Below are 11,933 nucleotides of genomic sequence, written 5' to 3'. Positions count from 1 at the left end.
ATTGGGCAGATAAAAGGGAATGTAGAGAGGAAAGTAGGGGAGAAAATGGAAGAAGGAGGGGATGCAGAGGAGGAAGAAGAAGAAGAAGAAAAGCAGAGCAGAAGCAAATGGCCTGGAGAAGCTGCAAGTTTTAAGGGGTCTCATAGATGGAGAAGATGGTAGTATAGTGGTAGATCTGCCCAATCTAGGTGCATACCATGTATTAATATTGAGTTGTGTTTTCATTGCTGGGGCATATTTTGGGAGGTGATTTACTGCAACAGTGTAGATGTAACACATTTTCTTTATCCATTCTTGAGTTGAGGGACATCTAGGTTGTTTTCAGTTTCTGACTATTACAAATAAAGCTACTATGAACATAGTTGAGCAAGGGTCCTCCGTGTGGTATTGTGGGCCATCTTTTCTGTATATACCCAGGAGTAGCATAGCTGGATCTTGAGATAGAACTATACCCAGTTTTCTGAGAAGCCACTAAACTGATGTCCAAAGTGGCTGTACAAGTTGACACTCCCACCAGCAATGGAGAAGTGTTCCTCTTGCTCCACATCCTTGCCAGCATGTTCTTTCTATCTTTTGAGTTTTTGATATTAGCCATTCTGATGGGTGTAATGACCAAGCTTGTTCAGACAGTCAACAGGATCTCAAAGGAAAGAGTGAGGATGAAAGAAAAAGACAATTTGACAACACTACAGCATGACTCCAGCAAGTGCTGAAGCAAGTTTAATTTTTGTCCTCAGCTGCCTTTATGCCATTCAAAGAATAGAGTCAATTCTAGGTCAAGGAACAAACAAGGAATAAACAAAAGGCTTATTATCACAGTATTGAGGGACTTATCAAGATGATCAAGATATAAGGAACACATTCCTCGGCTGTAGTTATCTTGAGCCTACTTCCTTGTTCTAGCCCAATGTCAAATATTCTTGTCAATATCCTCAAAGTGACACCAAGAGCTCTTCACAGTGTAAGACAGAATTTCAGAGTGGTTTTAATTTGCATTTTCCCTAATGACTAACGATGTTGAACATTTCTTTAAGTACCTCTCAGTCATTTGAGATTCCTCTCTTGAGAATTCTGTTTAGTTCTGTACCCCTGTTTTCTATGGGTTATTTCCATTGTTAGTGTCTAACTTCTTGAGTTCTTTATAAATTTTGAATATTAGCCCTCTGTCAGATTTAGAGTTGAAGATACTTTCCCAGTCTTTAGGCTGCCACTTTGTCCTAAATGACAGTGCCCTTTGTCTTACAAGCTTTTCCATTTAAGAAAGATCAAGCACCTTTGTTAATCAGTGGCTTTCAATTTTAAAACTGTATTTTTTACAGTAGTCCATTGGTTTAAGAAAGTCTTACTCTCATAAAACTACTACACTTTGCCCTCTATGTTTCATGTTTATTTATTTACTTACTTATTCTTCTCTTATATATTACATCCCACCACAATTTTCCCTCTGTCTACTCCTCCCAGTCTCTCTTCCACCTCTCTTTTCCTCAGATCCACTCCCCCTCTGTTTCTGTTGAGTTGCTCCTTCTGCGTGTTCTGTGCCACCATTATTCCAGTACATCTTGCAGGCAGGACAGATTGTAGGTTGAAAGTTTATGGCTGTGTTGATACTCCAGCTCTACCGCTGGAAGAAGCCTTCCCTGGTTACAGGAGATGGACAGTTCAGGCTCCTTATGCCCGTGTTACTAGGAGTCTTTGTATGGGTCACCTTTATAGATGTCAGGGAGCTTCAATTGCACTAAGTTTCCATGTTGCTCACAATTCCAGCTGCCTCTCCCAATATTAACTTTTTCCATCTCCTTCCTCAGTGCATCTGATTTCTCCTGTTCCTATCTCCACATGACCTCAGTCAGCTTGTAAAATCTTTTCTATTTCTGTTTCCTAGGGAGCTTCTCGTCACCTTGAGTCCTTCTTGGTAGTTAGCCTCTCTGCATCTATGGATTGTAGCATAATGGTCCTTATTTAACAGTTAATATATACTTGAAAGTGAATATATACCATGTCTGTCTTTCTGAGTCTGACTTACCTAATTCAGCATGATTTTTATCTATTTTTATCGATTTTTTGGTTGAGGGGCATCTAGGTTGTCTTCAGTTTCTTGCTATTATCAATAAAGCTGCTGTGAACATAGTTGAACAAGTGTCCTTGAGATAGCATGAGTTGTCCTTTAGGTATATACATATAAGTAGTTTAGCTGGGTCTTGAGGTAGAATGATTATCAGTTTATGAGGAACTGTCATATCTATTTCTGAAGTGGCTTTACAAGTTTGTACCCCTTCCAGCAATGGAGGAGTGTTTTTCTTGCTTCCTGTCCTAGGCAGCATGAGCTGTCACTTGTGGTTTTTATCTTAGCCATTTTGACAGATGGAATCTCAGAGTTGTTTTGATTTGCATTTCCCTTATGGCTAAGGATGTTGAACCTTTCTCTGTTTTTCAGTCATTTGAGATTTCCTTTTTGAGAATTCTCTGTTAAGATCTCTATCTCATTTTTAGTTGGATTATTTGATTGGTTGATATCTTGTTTCTTGAGTTCTTTATATGTTTTGGATATTAGCCCCGTGTCAGATGTGAAGTTGGTAAAACTCTTCCTGTTCTGTGAGTTCCTGTTTTGTCCTATTGAAGGTGCCCTGGGTGGTTAACTTTTTCACATGTGTTTTCTACAAATGACATTGCATGCTGCTAAACTTACAGATTGGTATGTTCTTCATTCCTATTCCATTCTTGGTCTTAACGCTATCCCAAGCCCTATATCTAATGCTAACACTAACCCCAAACCTAAACTCAACTTTTGAACTGCTACAATAATGACCTCATATACGCTTCTTTCTCAGAAAACAACCAAGACCTCTGTTTATAGTACTTCACAATGATGCTGTGCACTGGTATAACAAAGTTCTGTCTCTTGTAAAAGTACTGCCATATTTATTGTGGTTTTTTTTTTTTAATGTATTTACCTAGGACGTATGAACAGCTGTTTTAATTAGAGCAGCTTCAGAGTTGTATCAGTAAAACTGTCCTCTTTGCTGTAAACAGGATTTAGATTTTCCTATAGTAGAAGTACAATGATTTTTGCAAAAACATCTGTACAGTGTGGTTTTTTTCCACTTTGTGGGCATGTTGTCTCAAAATGATATTAAATGTTCCTGAATTTACAGGTTTTTGTGCTCAATTCTCCCATTCTTTTCTTGTCTTAACCCTAGCTCTGATCTTCCCCTGTCCTTCAATCCAACCCCAATATCTTTTGCATAGCTACAATAATGAACGCATGTGATTTACTTCCTTGGAATGCAATCACCAATCCTCTTTCTGTACTGAGCTTTGAAGTACATAAGTATAACAAAGTTCTTGCTTTTGTAATGTACAACCGTTATCAGTGTGTTTTTAATAAATCTGCCTTACCTAGGAACATATATGCACAGCTGTTCTTTACCTAGGAACATATGCACATATGCACTAGGAACATATGAACATATGCACTAGGAACATATGCACAGCTGTTCCTTACCTAGGAACATATGCACAGCTGTTCTTTTGCAAGTAACATCGGAGTTGTAGGAGCAATATTTTCTGTCCTTTTAAAGAGGATTTAAATTTCACCATAGTAAAAGTACAGTGGTTTTTTTTTTCAAACACACTAATTAATTGTGGTTTAGTCACTTATGCTAGTGTTTTCTGAAGATGATATTGAGTTCTGCTTAAATTACAAAGGTTTATGCTATGATGTCTTCTCCTTCCTGTTCTTAGCCCTTCTCTAACATTGACCATAACCCTCTCACCCCTCACATTTAAGTTCTTCTGTAGTATTACAATAATAAAAGCATGTGATCTGCTCCTTTTTTTAAAAACTGCTGTTTCCCTCACATTACTTCAACATGAGGTGCAATGGTATGGCATAGTTCTTTGTCTTATAAAAGTACTCCTATTGTCAGTGTGCTTTCCACAAACCTGTTTCACATAGGAATCTATGCATAGCTTTTCTGATATAAGCAACTTCAGAGTTGTAGAAGTAAAGCAGCCCACTTTGCCCTAGATTTCTCTGCGGTAGAAGTGCAATGGTTTTTGCAAACCTGCGCATATGCGATGCTCTTTTCACTTGTGTGTGTGTTTTTAAAGATGACATTGAGTGCTACTAAACTTACAGATTTTATTGCTTGCCTCTTCTATTCCTTTTTTATTCTTACCCTAACCCTAAACCTTATCCTAACCCTAACCCTAAATGTAGTGTCCTTTTGCAGTGTTACAATGATAAACTCCCTGTGCTCTGATTTCCTTTTCTTTTCTTTTTTTAAATTTTTTATTAGATATTTATTTATTTATTTATTTATTTATTTATTTATTTGCATTTCAAATGTTATCTCCCTTCCTGGTTTCCCCTCCGGAAACCCCTATTCCATTCTCCCTCCCCCTGCTTCTATGAGGGTGTTCTCCCACCCACCCACCCCTTCTCGATTCCTCCTCTCCTCCTCTTCCTCCTCCTCCTCTTTCTCTTTTCCCTCCCCTCCTCCTCCTCCTCTTCTTCCTCCTCCTCCTAGGTTAGTGGATCTCCTTTTATTTTAACTTTTTAAAAATTGGATATTTTATTTACTTACATTTCAAATATTATCTCCTTTCCCTGTTTCACCTCTGCAAACCCCCTATTCCATCCCCCCTTACCCTGCTTCTATGAAGGTGCTTCCCCACCCACCCACCCACTCACTCACTCACTCCAGCCTCACTGCCCTAGCATTCCTCTACACTGGGGCATCAAGCCTTCGAAGGACCAAGGGCCTCTCCTCCCATTGATGCCAGATAAGGTCCCTTCAGTTCCTTCAGTCCTTCCCCTAACTCCTCCATTGGGGACCTTGTGCTCAGTCTGATGGTTTGGAACTGTACTGGTCAGGCTCTGACAAAGCCTCTCAGGAGACAACTCTATCAGGTTCCTGTCAGCAAGCACTTCTTGTCATCAGCAACAGTATCTGGGTTTGGTGTCTGCAGATAGAATGGATCCCCAGGTGGGGCAGTCTCTGGATGGCCATTCCTTCAGTCTCTGCTCCACTCTTTGTCCCTATATTTCCTTTAGACAGGAGCAATTCTGGGTTAAAGTTTTGGAGATGGTGGGTGGTCCCATCCCTCAACTGGGAGGCCATGCCTAACCTCTGGACAGGTTCTCCCTCTTCTCTGTCCCCAGCTGGGGAAATTTAAAAGTCTGCTCTGGGGGGGGGGGGGGCGCAGACAAAGCGGCTAATGAATGGGCGCGCCCCGTCGCGCTGTCCGCAGCCCGCGGGCCCGCGCAGCGCAGCGCGGAGCCGGCGCCTCAGGTCTCTGATGGGCCTAGAGTTTGGAGCGAGAACTGGGAAGCAGAGCTCTAGAAGCATGGAGACCATAAGTGGTCATGGTCACTGTCTCTTCACCTCATGTCTGCACTTTTTATGTACCTGGCTTCAAATACTTTAGTTTCTACTTCTGGTTGACCTACTGAGAGGAGGGCATAGGAAATGAAGGACTGTGTGTGCCCTCAAGATGGCGGGGCTCCTGACTTGGAGAAGAGGAAGAAGTCTATGCTGCACGCATTGGTTTATACAACAAGAAGTATTTGGTTGCAGTACTCCTACAGAACAGCACTCCATGCCCTGTGACAGTGTGCTTGTGTGAGCTTTCCAGTGACATTCATGGTCAGCCATAGTAAACAGCCTAGAAAATGAGATTATGAAAGAGTGAATAAAATCTACTTTAGGGTTCACAAGTGGACATTATAAGCAGTTTTTATTAACGTAAGATGTCAGGATGATAAAGCAACCAGGATAATTATGGTTGGTCATGGAGGATAAGCAAGAAACTTGTCCCAAGGGGGACAGTGATTTTGTTTCTGACAAAGTAAATTTCAAAACAGAGGAGGAAGATGATGATCAAACTCCAAACACAGTTTGGAACAAGTGGACTTTAAAAGTGAGTCAGAGAATACGAGACAGACAGACAGTAGCGATGAACAGGCAGACATCAGGGCAGCGAGCTGTGCCTGTCAGCCCTCTGGGAAGTTCTTAGCTGCCGAGAGTGAGGATGACTATGGCTCACTCTTCTCCCAGTATAGTAGCACACTGTACAACGTAGCCATGGAAGCTGTGACCCATAGCCTTCTTTCCAGTCGACACATAAGCTCCAGGAAGAAGTCTCCAGCCTGGAAGCATTTCTTTATTTCCCCTCAAGATAGCACTAAGGCTATCTGCACATACTGTATGAAAGAGTTCAGTAGGGGCAAGAATGAGAAAGACCTGAGTACAAGTTGCCTCATGAGACATGTGAGGCGGGCACACCCCACCAAGCTCATTCAAGAAAATGGAAGTCTATCGGCAGGGTCCTCCTTTTCCCCTCCCTCTCTGTTGCTTCCACCACAGCCTGCAGATGTGGGAGACCTTAGCACTGTGCTCTCGCCTGTCAGACTTGTCCAGAAAATGGCTCCCAAGATCCCATCCCCTGACCAAATAATGGAAGAGTCTGTGACTGTAGTTTCTTCTGAAGAGTTGTCCTCTGATGTGTCTGTCACTGAAAAGTACAGCAGAGAGGAGGCCTTGGCAGGCTCCTCCCCCAACCTCTCCATGCTCCATTATGACAACGCTTCAGAAACCATGGCAGACAGAAACCTTTCTCTTCCCAAAAGCACATCTGGGTCCAGGAGGAGGTCAGCCGTCTGGAAGCACTTCTACTTGTCACCCCTCGATAGCTCCAATGCTGTCTGTGTCCACTGTATGAATGAGTTCAGTAGAGGGAAAAACGGGAAGGACCTGGGTACAAGCTGCCTCATCAGGCACATGTGGAGAGCACATCGCTCCATTGTACTGCAGGAGAACGGGGGCAACACAGGCATCCCACCATTGTACCCTATGCCCCCAACCCTGCTGCCTGCCCTGCTGCCCCCAGAAGGGGATCTCAACTCCGCATCGTTGTCTCCAGGCAAACAAGTCAAAGAGTCCCCTTCTGCCTCCTCATCCCCAGAAAGGCTTCCTGAGGACCTGTCATCACACACTAATCCTGGGGATGTGTCCCGGGAAGATGTGTCCATGTTGTCATCCTCTGATGACTTGGGGGAGGCCTCTGTAGTGTCTTCTCCAGAGAAGCAGCCAGCGGACACGGTAAATCCCAGGTTTGAATCAGGCACTGTCTTCCAGCAAAATAAGAAGGTGATGAGAAGACTAAAGTCAGAAGTCTGGCATCATTTTTCCCTGGCCCCCATGGACAGTCTCAAAGCAGTGTGCCGGTACTGTAGCTGCGTTATTAGTCGGGGGAAGAAGGGAGATGTTGGCACCAGTTGTTTGATGCGACACCTGTACAGACGCCACCCTCAGGTGGTTGAGAACCAGAAGGACTTTCTGGGTGCAAGTTTGGCAAACTCTCCATATGCCACTTTGGCTTCTGCAGAAAGCTCCTCCAAATTAACTGACTTGCCAGCAGTGGTCAGAAAAAACCATCAAGGTGTGTTTCCTACTAATAACAAGAAGACCTCAAAGCTGTGAAATCACTTTTCTATTTGTTCAGCAGACTCAACAAAGGTGGTGTGCCTGCACTGTGGCCGGACCATCAGCAGGGGCAAGAAACCCACCAACCTGGGCACCAGCTGTCTCCTGAGACATCTGCAGCGGTTCCATGGCCATGTACTCAAGAATGATGTCTCAGAGGCCACTCTGCCCCGTTCTCCAGGCATCCGGAGGCCTCTGGGCATAGAGCTCTCAGGGCCTTCCTCTTTCCGTGACTCCACAGAGAAGTTCTATGACTCTCATCTAGTTGCCAAAAAAATCACAAGTCTCATAGCTGAAATGATTGTACGTTGGCTTTAACAGGCTGCTCGAATACTTGAAACCTCAGTACTCTTTAGCCTCCCTTTCCTACTTCTCTAGAACAGCTATCCCAGGTATGTATGACAATGTGAAACAGATAATTATGTCACATCTGAAGGAAGCTGAGAGTGGTGTAGTTCACTTCACCTCTGGAATATGGATGAGTAGCCAGACTCGTGAATACCTGACCCTTACAGCTCACTGGGTCACCTTCGCATCCGATGTCCGACCACATTGTGAGGACCACCATTGCTGGGCACTTTTAGATGTCTCACAAATCGACTGTGACTATAGTGGAAATAGCATTCAGAAGCAGCTGGAGTGTTGGTGGGAAGCCTGGGTGACTTCCATTGGCCTTCAGATTGGCATCACTGTCACTGACAATCCAAGCATAGGGAAGATGCTGAGTGAGGGTGAACACTCAAGTGTGCAGTGCTTCAGTCACACAGTGAATCTGATTGTGAGCGAGGCTATCAAGAGCCAGAGGATGGTGCAGAACTTACTGAGTATTGCCCGGAAGCTGTGTGAGCGGGTCCATCGGTCACCCAGAGCAAGAGAGAAGGTAGCAGAACTGCAGAAAGAGTACGAGCTGCCACAGCACCAGCTGATCCAGGATGTACAGTCTAAGTGGAGCACATCGTTCCACATGCTTGAACGTCTGATTGAGCAGAAGAGGGCAGTTAACGAGGTATCCATTGAGTGTAACTTCAGAGAATTGATCAGCTGTGACCAGTGGGAGGTCATGCAGTCTGTGTGCCATGTGCTGAGACCAATTGATGCTGCAAGCCGAGAGATGAGTGCCCACATGTCTACGCTGAGCCAGGTCATCCCCATGATCCACATCCTCAGCAGAAAAGTGGAGATGCTGTTTGGGGAGACCATGGGCATTGACACCATGCTTAAGTCCCTGAAGGAAGCCATGGCAAGCCGCCTGTCTGCCACTCTCCATGACCCCAGGTACATCTTTGCCACACTGCTGGACCCTCGCTACAAAGCTTCCCTGTTCACAGAGGAGGAGGCAGAGCAGTACAGGCAAGACTTAATCAGGGAGCTAGAAATACTGAATTCTACCTCAGAGGACACTGCCACCTCCAATGGCTGTGACTCAGGGTCCCCACTTAAAGACACTGGCACAGAGGAGAGCCTGTGGTCACTCGCACCGATAAAGAGAGATCAGAGAGAGAAGCTACCTGAAGACATGGTGCTTGCGTATTTGGAGGAAGAGGTGCTGGAACACAGCTGTGACCCACTCACCTACTGGAACCTAAAGCGGTCATCGTGGCCTGGGCTGTCTACCTTAGCAGTTCGATTTCTGGGATGTCCCCCAAGTACAGTCCCCTCAGAAAAGCTGTTCAGCACACCCATGGATGCTGGCAGCTTTGGCCAGCCCAGGCTCATGATGGAGCATTTTGAAAAGCTCATCTTTTTAAAAGTGAATCTTCCTTTAATATGCTTTCAGTATTGAACTCAGAGATGGAGCCACCAGACTGGAAACGTGCTTCAGAGTGCTAGCTATTGTACCAGGGCTGACTTGCCTGGCAGGGCCATGTAGGACACCAGACCAGGCATCTGGGGCTACCTGCCAGTTCTCACCATAATATCCACATGTGCCTTACTCCTCCTTCAGGCCAGGTGTCAAGGTGCGTTTTCAGAAGCCCACTAGAAACAGTCTTGGCAATTATGAAATAGGATGATCTGGTTTAAAACTATAAAGGTTTTTTGTTTTGTTTTGAGGGGATAGTAATCTGTTTTACTAGAATGAAAGGAAGATGTAAACAATTTTATTATGTAGGGTTTTTATTCAGTTGTGTAAAAACCACAAATCAGGTGCTGTATTTTAATTAAATATTTTAATTGCAACAAAACAGCTTTTGTGGCTGTTAAATGAAACCTGTAAATAGGAGGTGGAGGTTAAGCCATCCTGACTGAACAGTTCTTAACCACAGGCTCCAAAAGTATGTCCTAGAGAGAATATTCTGGAAGCTGTTTACAGAACCAGGCATTTGAAAACAAAACTGAACGTGGGCATATCATGGAGTGTCAATCACATGGCTAATTGGTCATGAGAACGGTTCCATGTCAGGTGTTGCATTCAGGTTTTACACGGTCAGTTAACTCAGAGATATCCCACTTATCATGAGCCCCTTGAAATTGGATCCAGGTTTTAAAGTCATGCTTAGGACTTCACCAGTGCATGATATGACACATATACAACAGATGGCCTGTTGATCAAATCTCCATGCCTCTGATTTACGTTTTGCATCTCTATACAATAAAGCTATCTCATAAGAAGTATGCACTGACCCCCCAGTTTGACCAGATAGCGCTCAGATTCTACTTTGAGGAGGTAGCTTGTTGACAGGGAAAGCGCTTGTTTATTGCAGTCATGAGAAAAGCCTTAGGCATTTAGATTTTTTTTTTTCCTATGATAGGGAAGCCTCAACCATCACTGGGACATTATAGAGTCCCAAGGATATCAACATGAAGTATCAGCTATCAGACTCTTTACCAGACTCCAAAGTTTTTGCTTATGTCTAAAAGAAAAAGTTTTTCATTTTCTCATTTCAAATCAGTTAAATATTCTGGGTGAAACAAATCACTCATTGCCTCTGACCTTTTAGAAAACAAATGTTGTGTTGAAATACTGTGTGGGCTCGGTCTGAGTTTGCCTGGACTGTGCTTTAGTGTATTTATAAATGACGAACTTGGATTCTGAAATTAAACTTTTTATTTGCGATTTTCTAAAAAAAAAAAAATAAATAAAAGTCTGCTCTGCCTAACCACTAGCTATTGGCATCTTTACTTACCAATCAGAAACAACTGGAGACAGGGTTCCTCAGTGTCTTATGAGTGGACACTTATGCAAACAGTTTTGGGGAAAACATAATTAGTATGAGAATACAAGCAGGTACATAGGAGCACTATATGCCCTGTCTATTTACCTAGCCTTCTGTGCCTGTGTTGGATTTTTTCCCAGGATTTTTGGCTCAGCATTTTGCCCATCCTTTTCACTCAGCACGGTTACAGGGATTTATGACCCCTCTTTTGTGTATACCATATTCATCTAGCTTTTACTCTCAGAATTTGGATCCATGTTTTCTGCATGAAATTTCTTCTGACTTTTTGATCTGATCTTTTGGCCCAGAGTTGTCACCTGGCCTTTTCACCGGGTTTTCTCAGCCGTCCTTTTGCTCAGATTTTCTCCCAGCCGTCATTTCAATCATTTTTCCCCTCAGATTTTCACCTAGATTTTTCCTTTTGGACTTTGCCCAAACATTTCCCTCACCATTTTCACCTCAGAACTTATAGAGGGATTTTCCACCAGTTGTCGTCCCATACCTCCTGCCAACATTTCCTCTTGGCTTTTGGGCACATATATTTGGCCTGAATTTTTCTCCTGGATTTCTGGCCTGGGCTTTTGTCCAATATTTAAGCTGGCTTTTTAACCAGGATTTGTCTCCCTGCCTTTCTGCCCAATTTTTGAGTAGAATTTCCTCCACATTTTTGTTCCCATATATTTTGCCCAGATTTTTTTCTTGGATTTTGGCCCAGTGTTCATGCCCAGTATGTGTGCTCTGCATTTTCAGCACAATTTTCCACCAGTCCTCTGCGACCTAACTCTTCAAAAGCTCTGGCTTTCATGCCTGTATTTGTGGGCCAGATATTTTGCCTAAAGTTTTTATTCTAACACTTTATTCCTGCCTTCTCATCCAGAGTTTTTACTGAGAATTTTTAAATTTGGTTTTCTGCCAGACTTTTTGCAAACATTTGTTTCAAACACTTGTGCCTATATTTTTCCCTGAATTTTTCTGCTGTATTTTTGTTTTGGCTTTCACCCCCCCCACCCATCCCCCACACCCCCACCCCAGCATCTTTCCTATAGCCTTTGTGCTGGTTTCTTTAACTTGACTTTGATCACAACTGTTGTGCCTACTTTCTTAGCCCAGATTTTCTCCTGTATTTTTGGCCTGACCTTTCTGGCTAGTATTTTCAACCTGCGGTTTTAACAGGATTTTTTTTACCAGCCCTGTTTGACTGGACTTTTCCCATAACCTTTCACTTAGAGTTTGTGAATGTATTTTTGAACAATATATTGAGCAGAAAAATTAAAGGCAAACATATAGACAC

General features: G+C 43.4%; 1 pseudogene; it reads left to right on the top strand.

Annotated features, from left to right (window-relative positions):
- Gm6125 (predicted gene 6125) lies at nucleotides 5,202–10,561 on the top strand (annotated as a pseudogene).

This window comes from Mus musculus, chromosome 12 (genome assembly GCF_000001635.26).
Source record: "Mus musculus strain C57BL/6J chromosome 12, GRCm38.p6 C57BL/6J".
NCBI lineage: Eukaryota > Metazoa > Chordata > Mammalia > Rodentia > Muridae > Mus > Mus musculus.
The sequence above is the reverse complement of the archived record's forward strand: the minus strand, read 5'-3'. Positions and strand labels throughout refer to the sequence as shown.